Source organism: Cherax quadricarinatus, chromosome 50 (genome assembly GCF_038502225.1).
Source record: "Cherax quadricarinatus isolate ZL_2023a chromosome 50, ASM3850222v1, whole genome shotgun sequence".
NCBI lineage: Eukaryota > Metazoa > Arthropoda > Malacostraca > Decapoda > Parastacidae > Cherax > Cherax quadricarinatus.
In genome coordinates this window covers 19,222,906-19,236,089 of record NC_091341.1, presented here as the reverse complement: position 1 = coordinate 19,236,089, position 13,184 = coordinate 19,222,906, and the positions used below count along the sequence as shown (strand labels likewise).

Genomic DNA, 13,184 nt, shown 5'->3' with positions numbered 1-13,184 from the left:
CTCTGTTGACCACTACTCTTTGTGTTCGATTTGTTAGGAAGTTGAAGATCCATCTCCCCACTTTCCCAGTTATTCCTTTAGCACGTATTTTATGGGCTATTACACCATGATCGCATTTGTCAAATGCTTTTGCAAAGTCTGTGTATATTACATCTGCATTCTGATTTTCTTCCAGTGCATCCAAGGCCATGTCATAGTGATCCAGTAGTTGTGAGAGGCAGGAGCGACCTGCCCTGAACCCATGTTGCCCTGGATTGTGCAGATTTTGGGAATCCAGGTGATTTGCAATCCTGCTTCTTAGCACTCTTTCAAAGATTTTTATGATGTGGGACGTCAGAGCTATTGGTGGCTAACCCTCCGGGGTTAAAAATCCGAACGAAATCTTATCTTATCCTTTAAGGGGACCCAGTGACAGCGTTTGGCTCACACCCTAAACCAGTGTTCGATCCCCAGGTGTGTGTGAATGTTGACGAATAAATTACTCTGAATTATTAACTCCGGAAGGTTAATAACCCATGAAAGCCAGTTTAGATTAGTACCGTTGGTGTCATAATATTTTTCCTCAGGATCCAACCTGTGATAGCCAATTAACACCCGTGTACCTATTTACAGTATGAAGAATAGGGACAGCAGGTGTAAGAAGTCTTGTCCATATATCTTGCCTTACCTGAGGATTGAACCTGCATCCTTAATGTTGTGAGCCCCACACCTGGTAAATATATTCTACAAACAACTATATCACTCCTATTCCTCTGTGTAAAATTTTATGACTAAACTAAGCTTATCAAATATTATATACAACTTTATATCAACTCACATTATGTATACTGTTTGGTGACCCAGACAGTGCACATAATGTAAAATATTTGGTGACCCAAACAGTGTATATAATGTACACTGTTTGGTGACCCAGAGGGTGTATATAATGTACACAGTTTGGTGACCCAGTGTATATAATGTACATTGTTTGGCGACCCAGAGGGTGTATATAATGTACACTGCTTGGTGACCCAGTGTATATAATGTACATTGTTTGGCGACCCAGAGGGTGTATATAATGTACACTGCTTGGTGACCCAGTATATATAATGTACATTGTTTGGTGACCCAGTGTATATAATATACACTGTTTGGTGACCCAGTGTATATAATGTACACTTTGGTGACCCAGTGTATATAATATACATTGGTGACCCAGTGTGTATATAATGTACACTGTTTAGTGACCCAAACTGTATATAATGTGCACTGTTTGATGACCCAGTGTATATAATGTACATTGTTTGGTGACCCAGTGTATATAATGTGCACTGTTTGGTGACCCAGTGTATATAATGTGCACTGTTTGGTGACCCAGTGTATATAATGTGCACTGTTTGGTGACCCAGTGTATATAATGTGCACTGTTTGGTGACCCATTGTATATAATGTGCACTGTTTGGTGACCCAGTGTATATAATGTACATTGTTTGGTGACCCAGTGTATATAATGTGCACTGTTTGGTGACCCAGTGTATATAATGTGCACTGTTTGGTGACCCAGTGTATATAATGTGCACTGTTTGGTGACCCAGTGTATATAATGTGCACTGTTTAGTGACCCAGTGTATATAATGTACACTGTTTGGTGACCCAGTGTATATAATGTACACTGTTTGGTGACCTAAACAGTGTACATAATGTACACTGTTTGGTGACCCAGTGCATAAAATGTACACTGGTGAACCAGACAGTATATATAATGTACACTGTTTGGTGACCCAGACAGTGTATATAATGTACACTGTTTGGTGACCCAGACAGTGTATATAATGTACACTGTTTGGTGACCCAGGCAGTGTATATAATGTACACTGTTTGGTGACCCAGACAGTGTATATAATGTACACTGTTTGGTGACCCAGTGTATATAATGTACACTGTTTGGTGACCCAGACAGTGTATATAATGTACACTGTTTGGTGACCCAGACAGTGTATATAATGTACACTGTTTGGTGACCCAGGCAGTGTATATAATGTACACTGTTTGGTGACCCAGGCAGTGTATATAATGTACACTGTTTGGTGACCCAGGCAGTGTATATAATGTACACTGTTTGGTGACCCAGACAGTGTATATAATGTACACTGTTTGGTGACCCAGTGTATATAATGTACACTGTTTGGTGACCCAGTGTATATAATGTACACTGTTTGGTGACCCAGACAGTGTATATAATGTACACTGTTTGGTGACCCAGGCAGTGTATATAATGTACACTGTTTGGTGACCCAGGCAGTGTATATAATGTACACTGTTTGGTGACCCAGGCAGTGTATATAATGCACACTGTTTGGTGACCCAGGCAGTGTATATAATGTACACTGTTTGGTGACCCAGGCAGTGTATATAATGTACACTGTTTGGTGACCCAGGCAGTGTATATAATGTACACTGTTTGGTGACCCAGTGTATATAATGTGAGGCGCTCTTCACCAAATATTCTTTCAATCTTTATCAAACTATATTTTCTATCTAAATTCGCAGCGCTGTGTAACCCTTACGGGTTTTGCGCTTATTTTTTATAATAATAATCTATCTGAATTTATACAGGATATTTTGTAGTTTTCTGTGAATCGAATTGTTATTATTATTATTATTATTATTAGTAGTAGTAGTAGTAGTAGTAGTAGTAATAGTAGTAGTAGTAAGAGTTGTAGTAGTAGAAGTGGTAGTAGTGTTGGTGGTAACGTTATTATTATTATTATTATTATTATTATTATTATTATTATTATTATTATTATTATTATTATTGTTGTCTGCCAGGCTAACAATTTGACACGAAAAGTACTCCTTAATTATATTAAAAATTCATTATGATATTCGTCATTACACTATGAATATGTACATGTGTATATATATATATATATATATATATATATATATATATATATATATATGTATATATATATATATATATGTATATATATATATATATATTTTAGGCACTGAACCTGTCACTAGAGGATGAGCAATGGGATCAGGCAACCCTCCCAGTGCGACTGGGAGGTATAGGGGTGCGTAAAGCAACGCATGTTGCTTTACCTGCTTTTCTGTCTTCGTGTTTGGCTTCCAGTGCATTAGTCAAGAAGATAGTGCCCGAACGCTTGAGAGACGTGGTAGGAGCTCAAGACCCCAGGTTTACTGAAGCAGAGATTCGGTGGGACACCCTTACAGACTCCTCCAGTAGACCAGCTCCTCCCAAACAGCACAGAGTCCCACTGGGACAAACCGATCATGGAAAAAACCGCCAACACAATGCTCTCCAATGCTTCAGGAAAGAACAAAGCTCGTCTCCTGGCAGTGAAGGCACCACACTCAGATTTCCTGTTAGCTGTTCCCAATTCCTTCCTGGGCACCCGTCTCGACCCACAGGCCATTCGGATTGGTGTTGCTCTTCGCCTAGCCGCCCCCATCCTCACCGAACATAGGTGTATTTGCGGCAGGGCGACAGCTGATCAATTCGGACTTCATGGTCTCGTGTGTCACACAGCAGAAGGGAAGTATGCCAGACATGAGGAGGTCAATGACATAATAAAGAGAAGCCTCGCCAAGTACAGAGGTCTGATGGAAGTCAAAAGCGTCCTGATGGAGCCACTATGCTACCCTGGAAGGATGGAAAGCAGATTGCCTGGGACTACACCTGTTCTGCCACATTGGCAGACACCTACTTGCCATACTCCGTAGTGGAAGGGGGTGGAGCTGCCAGCCACAGGGAGACCCAGAAGATCCGAAAATATGAAGACCTTCCCCCTTGCTATAACTTCATTCCAATAGGGTCGGAGACCCTTGGAGCATGGGGCAAGTGTGCTCTAAAGTTCCTCAAAGAGCTAGGTGAAAAGCTCATCATAGAAACCAAGGACCACAGGGCGACCAGCTTCCTCTTTCAGAGACTCAGTGTTGCGATCCAGAGAGGAAATACCTGCAGCATTCTGGGCACGCGGCCCACCGCAGGGGAGCTGTACGAAGTATTCGAGATGTAGTTCTGAGAAATTGGATGAAGTGAAAGAAGAAAAGTTCCTCTCAAGATCAGCCACCACTGAGCAAGGTGAGGAGACAGATCATCTGAAAGAAAAAATCGCTGACGTAGAAAGAATGAATAATGAGCTGCGGTTCAGGTTACGTGCTATATATATATATATATATATATATATATATATATATATATATATATATATATATATATATATATATGGTGTCCCCCCTCCCCCCCAAAAAAAATGTAAACGCACTATCAGTCCATGCCTCTGTAACGTCCTTTCTTTTTCAGGTGAAAACTGGTCTGAGAAATGGATAATGACAGATTTACGTTTGAACAACGGAAATATGTACTGATGTGGTACTGGAAATGTAAGAACGTAAAGTGAGTCCAGAGACAGTGGAATGTCATGATGAGAATGGAGGACACGTATGTATACATTTGTGCGTGTGTGTGTGTCGGGGTGGTAATTCAGAGGGAATGCGAGAGAGAGAGAGAGAGAGAGAGAGAGAGAGAGAGAGAGAGATGATAGAATGGGTGATTCATCCTTGATATTCCTCTCAATTATATACCTCTGTAATCTTTTGACTACCGCCCACAGGATGGGTATGGGGTGCATAATAAACATATTAAACTAAAAATTAAACTATTCCTCTCCCTTCCCCTCCCCCCCACCATTTGTTTCCCCTCCCACTATTCCCTCACTTCCTTCCCTTGCTTTCTTCTCTCCCTCCACCAGCACTCCCCTCCTTTCCCTCTTTCCTTCCCTTCCTCACATTCCACTATATTCCTACCCCCTTCTCCAGACAATTCTTGCTCTAAAGGTCTTAAGCATTCAAGTTTGAACGTTTCCTATTTTTCCAACCACCTCGTTGCCAGATGTATCACTGCCTTTTTTTTCCTTATTTGCTTTTAAATGTGTTTATTAGTTTTTGTAACCTATTGAACCTAACTTAAAATAAAGAAAACATGATTTAGAGTAAGATAAAAAAAAAGTTTAAAAATTGATAACACGGTGTCCCGTAGCTCGAATGCTAGTGCATTCACCTCATATACTATGGTCCAGGGGTCGATCCCCGGTGTGGCTCGAAAACAGGATGTTTCCATAAGACACCTGCTGTCCATGTTCACCCATCAGTAAAATGTGTACCTGGATATTAGTCGACTGGTGTGGGTCGCATCCTGGGACAAAACTGACCAAATTTGCCCGAAATGCTTTACATAACAAGCGGCTTTCTATATAGTAGTATGTCATTGCTGTTAGCTAGGACTGTATACCTTGTACGTGTACCTGGAGTTTACCTAGAGACAGTTCCAGGGGTCAACGCCCCCGCGGCCCGGTCTGTGACCAGGCCTCCTGGTGGATCAGAGCCTGATCAACCAGGTTGGTACTGCTGGCTGCACGCAAACCAACGTACGAGCCACAGCCCGGCTGGTCAGGAACCGACTTTAGGTGCTTGTCCAGTGCCAGCTTGAAGACTGCCAGGGGTCTGTTGGTAATCCCCCTAATGTATGCTGGGAGGCAGTTGAACAGTCTCGGGCCCCTGACACTTATTGTATGGTCTCTTAACGTGCTAGTGACACCCCTGCTTTTCATTGGGGGGATGTTGCATCGTCTGCCAAGTCTTTTGCTTTCGTAGTGAGTGATTTTCGTGTGCAAGTTCGGTACTAGTCCCTCTAGGATTTTCCAGGTGTATATAATCATGTATCTCTCCCGCCTGCGTTCCAGGGAATACAGGTTCAGGAACCTCAAGCGCTCCCAGTAATTGAGGTGTTTTATCTCCGTTATGCGCGCCGTGAAGGTTCTCTGTACATTTTCTAGGTCAGCAATTTCACCTGCCTTGAAAGGTGCTGTTAGTGTGCAGCAATATTCCAGCCTAGATAGAACAGGTGACCTGAAGAGTGTCATCATGGGCTTGGCCTCCCTAGTTATTATTATTATTATTATTATTATTATTATTATTATTATTATTATTATTATCATTATTATTATAGATTAAAAGCAACGATGACTTCCCAGGGCAGCAGAATGAAAGCGAACCAGGGAAGTAAATGAAGAAGACTTGGATATTATAGCAATCACGGACACCAAACTTAGTTACCAGTCGTCAAAGGCACTTGTCGAAAGATACTTAGGCTATTTTGTGTGTGGTGTGTACTGCTCACCCATATATACTTACTTATAAGTGAATGCAAGGGCCGAGTCTTAGCTTCTGGTCCCGCCTCCCAAGTTGCCACTAGCCAATTTAATTCCTAGCCTAATGGGCCCAATCGAACCTGCTCTTAAAACAATGTATCGAGTCTGCCTCCATCGCTTCGTCACTCGTGCCCGTTAACTCTGGAATTAATCTCGTACTCACCTATTTGTGGTTGCAGAGGTCGATTCACAGCTCCTGGCCCCACCTCTTCGCTGGTCTCTACTAGGTCCACTCCCTGCTCCATGAGCGCGTGTGTGTGTGTGTGTGCCGTAGCTCTGTGGTAGGGTGTTCGCTCAAATTAAATTCTGGCCACAAAATAGAGCGAAACACCAACGTCAAAGACCTGGGAGTGATCATGTCGGAGGATCTCACCTTCAAAAACCATAACATTGTATCAATCGCAGCTGCTAGAAAAATGACAGGATGGATAATGAGAACCTTCAAAACTAGGGATGCCAAGCCCATGATGACACTCTTCAGGTCACTTGTTCTATCTAGGCTGGAATATTGCTGCACACTAACAGCACCTTTCAAGGCAGGTGAAATTGCTGACTTAGAAAATGTACAGAGAACCTTCACGGCGCGCATAACGGAGATAAAACACCTCAATTACTGGGAGCGCTTGAAGTTCCTGAACCTGTATTCCCTGGAACGCAGGCGGGAGAGGTACATGATTATATACACATGGAAAATCCTAGAGGGACTAGTACCGAACTTGCACACGAAAATCACTCACAACGAAAGCAAAAGACTTGGCAGACGATGCAACATCCCCCCAATGAAAAGCAGGGGTGTCACTAGCACTTTACGAGACCATACAATAAGTGTCAGGGGCCTGAGACTGCTCAACTGCCTCCCAGCATACATAAGGGGGATTACCAATAGACCCCTGGCAGTCTTCAAGCTGGCACTGGACAAGCACCTAAAGTCGGTACCTGAGCAGCCGGGCTGTGGCTCGTACGTTGGTTTGCGTGCAGCCAGCAGTAACAGCCTGGTTGATCAGGCTCTGATCCACCAGGAGGCCTGGTCACAGACCGGGCCGAGGGAGCGTTGACCCCTGGAACTCTCCAGGTAAACTCCAGGATTTGTGTTCAGATCCCTGGTGATATGAATTGTGTGGGAAAATATACTAACACCTGCTGCCCCTGTTTTCACCTAACAATAGATATGTAGGAGTTAGTCGGCTATTGTGGATTACATTCTGGGGAAAAGAGCCCAAGAATACCCAACGGAAATAATCTTCTCTTGAGTTATCGGGCATTACTAACACTTTGGGGCTAATAATCCAAAGAAAGTGTTCTTACTCACTAGTTTGGGAACACAGCTAATATCCCCAGAACACAAACACTTCTCCCTCACAAGTTTGCCACGCCATGTAGAATGAGTGTTAAATATATTATCATGTTTCCTGTGTACATAATCCCTTATTAGAGACTCGGTGTTGTGGTCCAGAAGCGAAATGCCTGCAGCATCCTGGGCTTGTGACCCACCTCGGGCAGCTGAAGCAGATGTCATGAATGCTGTTCTTATTCCCAATGTATGTTTTAAACGTATTTGTTATTAATTAAAGTTTAACAGTACCTAATATAGGGGATGGTAGGGGAAGAAAATACTAATTTTTTTCCCCTGAGGTACGCTTTTTGTTTTCTCCTGAGGCTGTGGGTCCCAGTCAGTTCTAGAGGTGGCATTTCCCAACGTATATTATCATTATTATTATATAGTATAAAAAATCGAGAAGTCGTAATGTACGAGTAAAGCAACTGTCACTTTATTAACAGGAGTCCCCGTCCATTTTTATTTTTATCAACTCTGGCCTCGGAGAACGAACCCACATTGTGGTTGAGTGTGTTGGAGTGACAGCTATAGAATCTGTGTGAAAAACTTGTTTCTTATTCTTTTGTAAAGCATGTGTTAGTGCGTGCTAGAATGCCACTAACTTGGCTTCTGCTGAGGAGTGTGGTCAGGGAGTCTCCTGCCTCCATCGCTTGTTGTCTGGATCCTTGGACCCCTTATACTACTGCTGGTATTTTCGGCTAGGGCTATGATTGATGGTCAGTGCTGCACATGTGAATGTTCACCGAGGGACGGAATATATATATATATATATATATATATATATATATATATATATATATATATATATATATATATATATATATATATATATATATATATATAAATCTGGTTCCGGTTGCCGTGTTGACGTTTACTTCCATGTGGAAGGTCAGTTCCTTTTTCCCAGCAGCAGCCCCATAGGAATTTTATTTTTAGCTGTATCGACCATGGTTTACAGCCAGGTGTTGTCAGTGGAGATAACACGTCTATGTTTGAGAGTCGAAGATATTTTTTTCTTTGCCAGGGAGTTTCTTTCTCTATGAACGATTTTGACTGCTATACAGGCGTTTATATATTCAGCTTTGCTCCTGACAGCAGGGAATTGAATTTCTAGCCTGAGATAGGTCAGTTTATTCCAATGGGGTGCTCAAAATGTATTTCATATTACTTGATTTTGTATTACCTCTATTCGCTCCTTGTTTATAAGAGATGTGCAAATCGATGCTGGTCCACCGCAGTCAATGAGGGAGCAAACTGTGTGGAGGTAAAAGTCTTAACACTCCGTGACTAGTACCAGCGTGTGCGTCTGCCATGGCTTTTATAGCATTGATTCTGGGGAGGGTTCGTGACCGTGTGTATTCTACATGTTTACGAAATGTTAGCCTTTTGAAAATGTAAGTATCAAGGTATCGGTCACAGGCAGTCCATTCCAGTTCGACGTTCTGATTGTGAAGTCTGATGTCTGGGTCACTCTCCTTGATAGCAATTGACCAACAATGATTTCAGTTCACGTTTGAAAACATATTTCTGGCTAATTTTTGGCTGCTAAACTCAAATCTGAATTTAGTTTCGCTCCAACACATACAGTTTCTGTGAAACAGAACCCCACGGTGAATGAGACATTAGGGAAAACCTGACGATCAGTTTGCTGATCGACTACTGCTGAAAATAGTGCAGGAGAGCAATACTGAACACAAGCCAAAAAACGTGAAAACTGTGGCCCAGTGCCACTGATCTGATCCTAGAAAAGAAAATCTCAGACCTCAGGACGATGGAAGGTAGGATGAAAGACAATGATACACATGATGACTGCTACCTACTCCCCATGTGCCTGTTCATCCCAAAACTTACCTATTTCCTGAGATGCTCCCCAGCTTTCAGCAGTCCGAAACTCAAGAAATATGACTCCCTAAAGACCATGCTAGAGAGTGTATTGACTCTGATCTGTTCCGAAATCTTTAATCCTAGTTCGCTGCAAGTGGCGGATATGCTCCTGCACCAATAAGAAAAAAGGCAGTAGGAAACACTATACCTACTACCAATTCACCGTCGCGCATGGATGCAACTTGCATGCATGTGTGCTGCTAACGGGTGGTGTGGTATACCCCATCCTATAATTGTCATGAATAACATAACACACACACACCTTCATTAATATGCGCCAAAGTGGTTGGGCCACTTACTTTTATTACCCCCTCTCCTCACCCCCACCTTTTCGCATTCCATCACCTATCCTTCCTCCCCCCAACTTACCAAACTTAATGAACCTTGAACCTTCGTGGATATGAGATCGTAAGTTTGCTGTGCACGGCAATGCTGATTGGTACAAGCGGAGTACAATTTGTGCTAGTTTCATGATATTCAGGCTGGTGTCGCAATGAATATCTGTAAATATGTATTTTTAGGTAATGTATATAAAGTAGTTTTAAATGTCGAGATGCCATTATAACAATGAATTTGCAATGTGTCTATATGTAGGTAGTTCAAATTCTTCCTTTCCCACTCCCATGTGACCTTTTTTTCCAATCTATATGTAGGTAGCCTTAGATAATGTAGTTCAAATTCTTCCTTTCAGACTCTCCCATCACCTTTTTTTCTCTCAGTAAATGATGGCTGTTGTCCTTCTTTGTGAAGATATGTTTATGTGCATTTACAGAGGTATATGCACGCTGAGATACACCTTAGTCTACTTACACCAGGCTGTATCTCTAGGTGTGTATACACCGAAAGGTGTGTAATCTCAGTACATATACAACGAGAGATGTAAATTTCTCTGCATATATACACTGGGAGTTCACTAATCCTTATCTTAGAGACTGAATTATCCTTCACATCATGGCCTAGGTGGATTGTAGCCAGAAAAACTCATTTGAAAGATAGGTCTTAGACCTAACACATTTACATGTCAAACCTTAGACCCAACACATTTACTAGACAGGTCTTAGGCCTAAGACGTTAGTGTGAACCATAAACACTTTGGCAAAGTGAGGAATATTTAATTTGTACAGTGTATAGGGACTGGCAGATTATTAATCATATTTAGGGAGAAGCCCTAAACCTGAAAGGGTTATAGAACGCCTGGGGAATGGGAGGAAATCAGGTACAATGCAAGGAAGCAAAGGACAAGTCCAATTCTTTGGATCAAAGGCACCTCACCGGCACCAAGGAACTTAATTGTAATGGCAGAACAGGCTCACGTGTCCTAAATATTCCTTAAAATAATAATAATAATTATTATTATTATTATTATATTAGACATAAGTAGACAGATTAGCCCTGTATGTTATGGTTACAATCTAACCTAGTGATGGTCTATCATATATTCTCAATTATGAATATTACCGTGTTTTTGTATATCGATCAGACTGGCAATAACTCCAGTAAAGAACTGCCGGTACACTTCAAAAAATATCCTATAATTCCTTCAGACTTTTAACGCTCACAAACACGTTTACTGGTGTTGGATACACTCTAACTCACTTGGCTGTGGTATGTCGCGGGAATGATCTCGAAGCAATCTACTTTATATTTGAGCAGTATGTTTTGGGGATATAGTGGATTGTACTTAACAGCACCAGAGCACATGACTAACTGTCTTTATCTCAGGTATGGCGGTGATATCAACCTCCTGAGTACAATCAGCTGACGCAGCTCTCAGCTAATAGGCGACGAGGGTGACGATGTGTCATAGTGCTCTAAACCAGTAAGTGACGAGGGTGACTCTATGGCATACTGCTTTCAGCCAAAAAGAATAAAAAGGCATAATACCCTGACTGGAACAATACACCAATAATTATTGGTGGATTGTTATAACCCGCGTTTAAGGAGACTGAAACAATGATGACGGTACCTCAAAGTGTTGTTATTTGATCAGTAGTAACTCTGCTGCCTGTGTTGAAGTGAAGCATACCCGCTATACTCTAAGTCAAAATCTAATGATGGTAAGTTACTAGACAACCTATACTGTGAACTACCATCTCTCCATGAATGATAAGCGTGCAAAATTAAATGTTTCCAAGCTGATATTATGCAGGTTATCCTGTGTGCCACTCCGCTAAGAAAAAATCAATTAATACAAAAAAGGAACAGACCATAAAACAAACTCAAATCACTGTAGTGATAGAGGAATGATGATGTTCTTTAAATCACTTGTTCACTCAAGACTGGAATACTGCTGCACGCTGTTAAGTTTAATATCATTATTATACACCCCATACCTACCCTGTGGGACGTAGTCAAATGATTGCAGAGGTACATAATGGGTCCAGGGACTGGACCACCTGTTAAGGCAGGCGAAATCGCAGAACTGGAGAATGTTCAGAAATTTTTTAGTACCCATGTAAATTCAGAAGGCGACTAAATAATTAGGAACATCTGAAATCGCTTGAACTCTACTCCCCGAAATGTAGGTTAAAAATATGCATCATACATTTATACCTGGAAAATTTTTGGAAGGATTGGTCCAATATCTGTACACTAAAACTGCCCCTTACGATAGCAAGATTTATTATAATCATGGGGGAGCACTAAACCTGTAGGATTATACAGCGCATGTGGGGGGGAATGGATGGAAGGTATTCAGGCTCAGTTCAGGGAACCGGAGCACAGATTCAATTCCCTAGATCAAGAGCCCCTCAGCAGCTTCAAGGAACCTCCTTTGAGGGGCGAGAGCAAGAGAGTTGGCAGGCAACAAACTACGCCATTGAAAAGCAGAGGTAAAATGTGTACACTAAGAGACAACTCGATAAGTATACAGAGCCCAAGATTTTACAACATCCTTATTTCTTATATAAGGAAAATTACCATTCCAACAACCCCCTAGATGTCTTCAAGAGGGAAATTGATAAATTCGTCAAGTGGGGCTTGACGATCAGCGGGGTTAAAGTGCCTACTGTGTATCTATAGTGCCTAGTTGATCAAGCCATCAACCAGGAGGCCTGGTCTCAGACCGAGCCGCCGGAGAGTTTCGGGGATCAATGCCCCCGCGGCCCGGTCTGTGACCAGGCCTACCCCTCAAGGAAGGTTCCTTGATGTTGGTGAGGGGCTCTTGATTTAGGGAATTGGATCAGTGCTCCAGTTCCCCGAATTAAGCCTGAATGCCTTCCACATCCCCCCCCCAGGCGCTGTATAATCCTCCGGGTTTAGCGCTTCCCCCTTGATTATAATAATAATAATAATGTGACCAGGCCTCAGAAACTGTCTTCAGGTATTCTTAGCCACTTCGTTATCAGACGTATCGTAACGTTACCATGATATCACGGGTGAGTGAGGCTCACTAGTGGAAGCAGGTCATACAAAACTGTTGTTAGCAACAGAGTTGTAAAAGACATCCGCTACACTTGCTATAGTGGGTCCCACTCATCTATGACGTCATTTCCAAGCTGCTACATGTCACTTCCGGTTGCAGTATTCAAGGCTCTGGCCTCATGCCTTTGCTTTTTCCAGTAATATTTGTAGTCGATTGATGAATCTGGATTTGCAAGTGAAATGTTTTATCATTAAAGATACTTAAAGTAGCCTAGGTGTTACACATATCTCACTCAACTTGTTGATGTTGTGTACCACTTATATTATACTATTAGTGTCAGCTCAGAGAATGTATGCAGAATGTTATAAGATTTCTGATTATA

The 13,184-nt window shown here is 42.0% G+C and overlaps 1 protein-coding gene across 1 annotated transcript in view; it reads right to left on the bottom strand.

Moving 5' to 3' along the window:
• The window catches only part of GlcT (ceramide glucosyltransferase), a 128,202-nt gene extending 117,019 nt beyond the window's left edge, over positions 1-11,183 (bottom strand). Inside the window, exon 1 of the mRNA XM_053785941.1 lies at positions 11,035-11,183. The gene's annotated coding sequence lies outside the window, so the exon portion shown is untranslated. The remainder of the gene's footprint in view (positions 1-11,034) is intronic.
• Between the last annotated feature and the right edge of the window lie 2,001 nt (positions 11,184-13,184).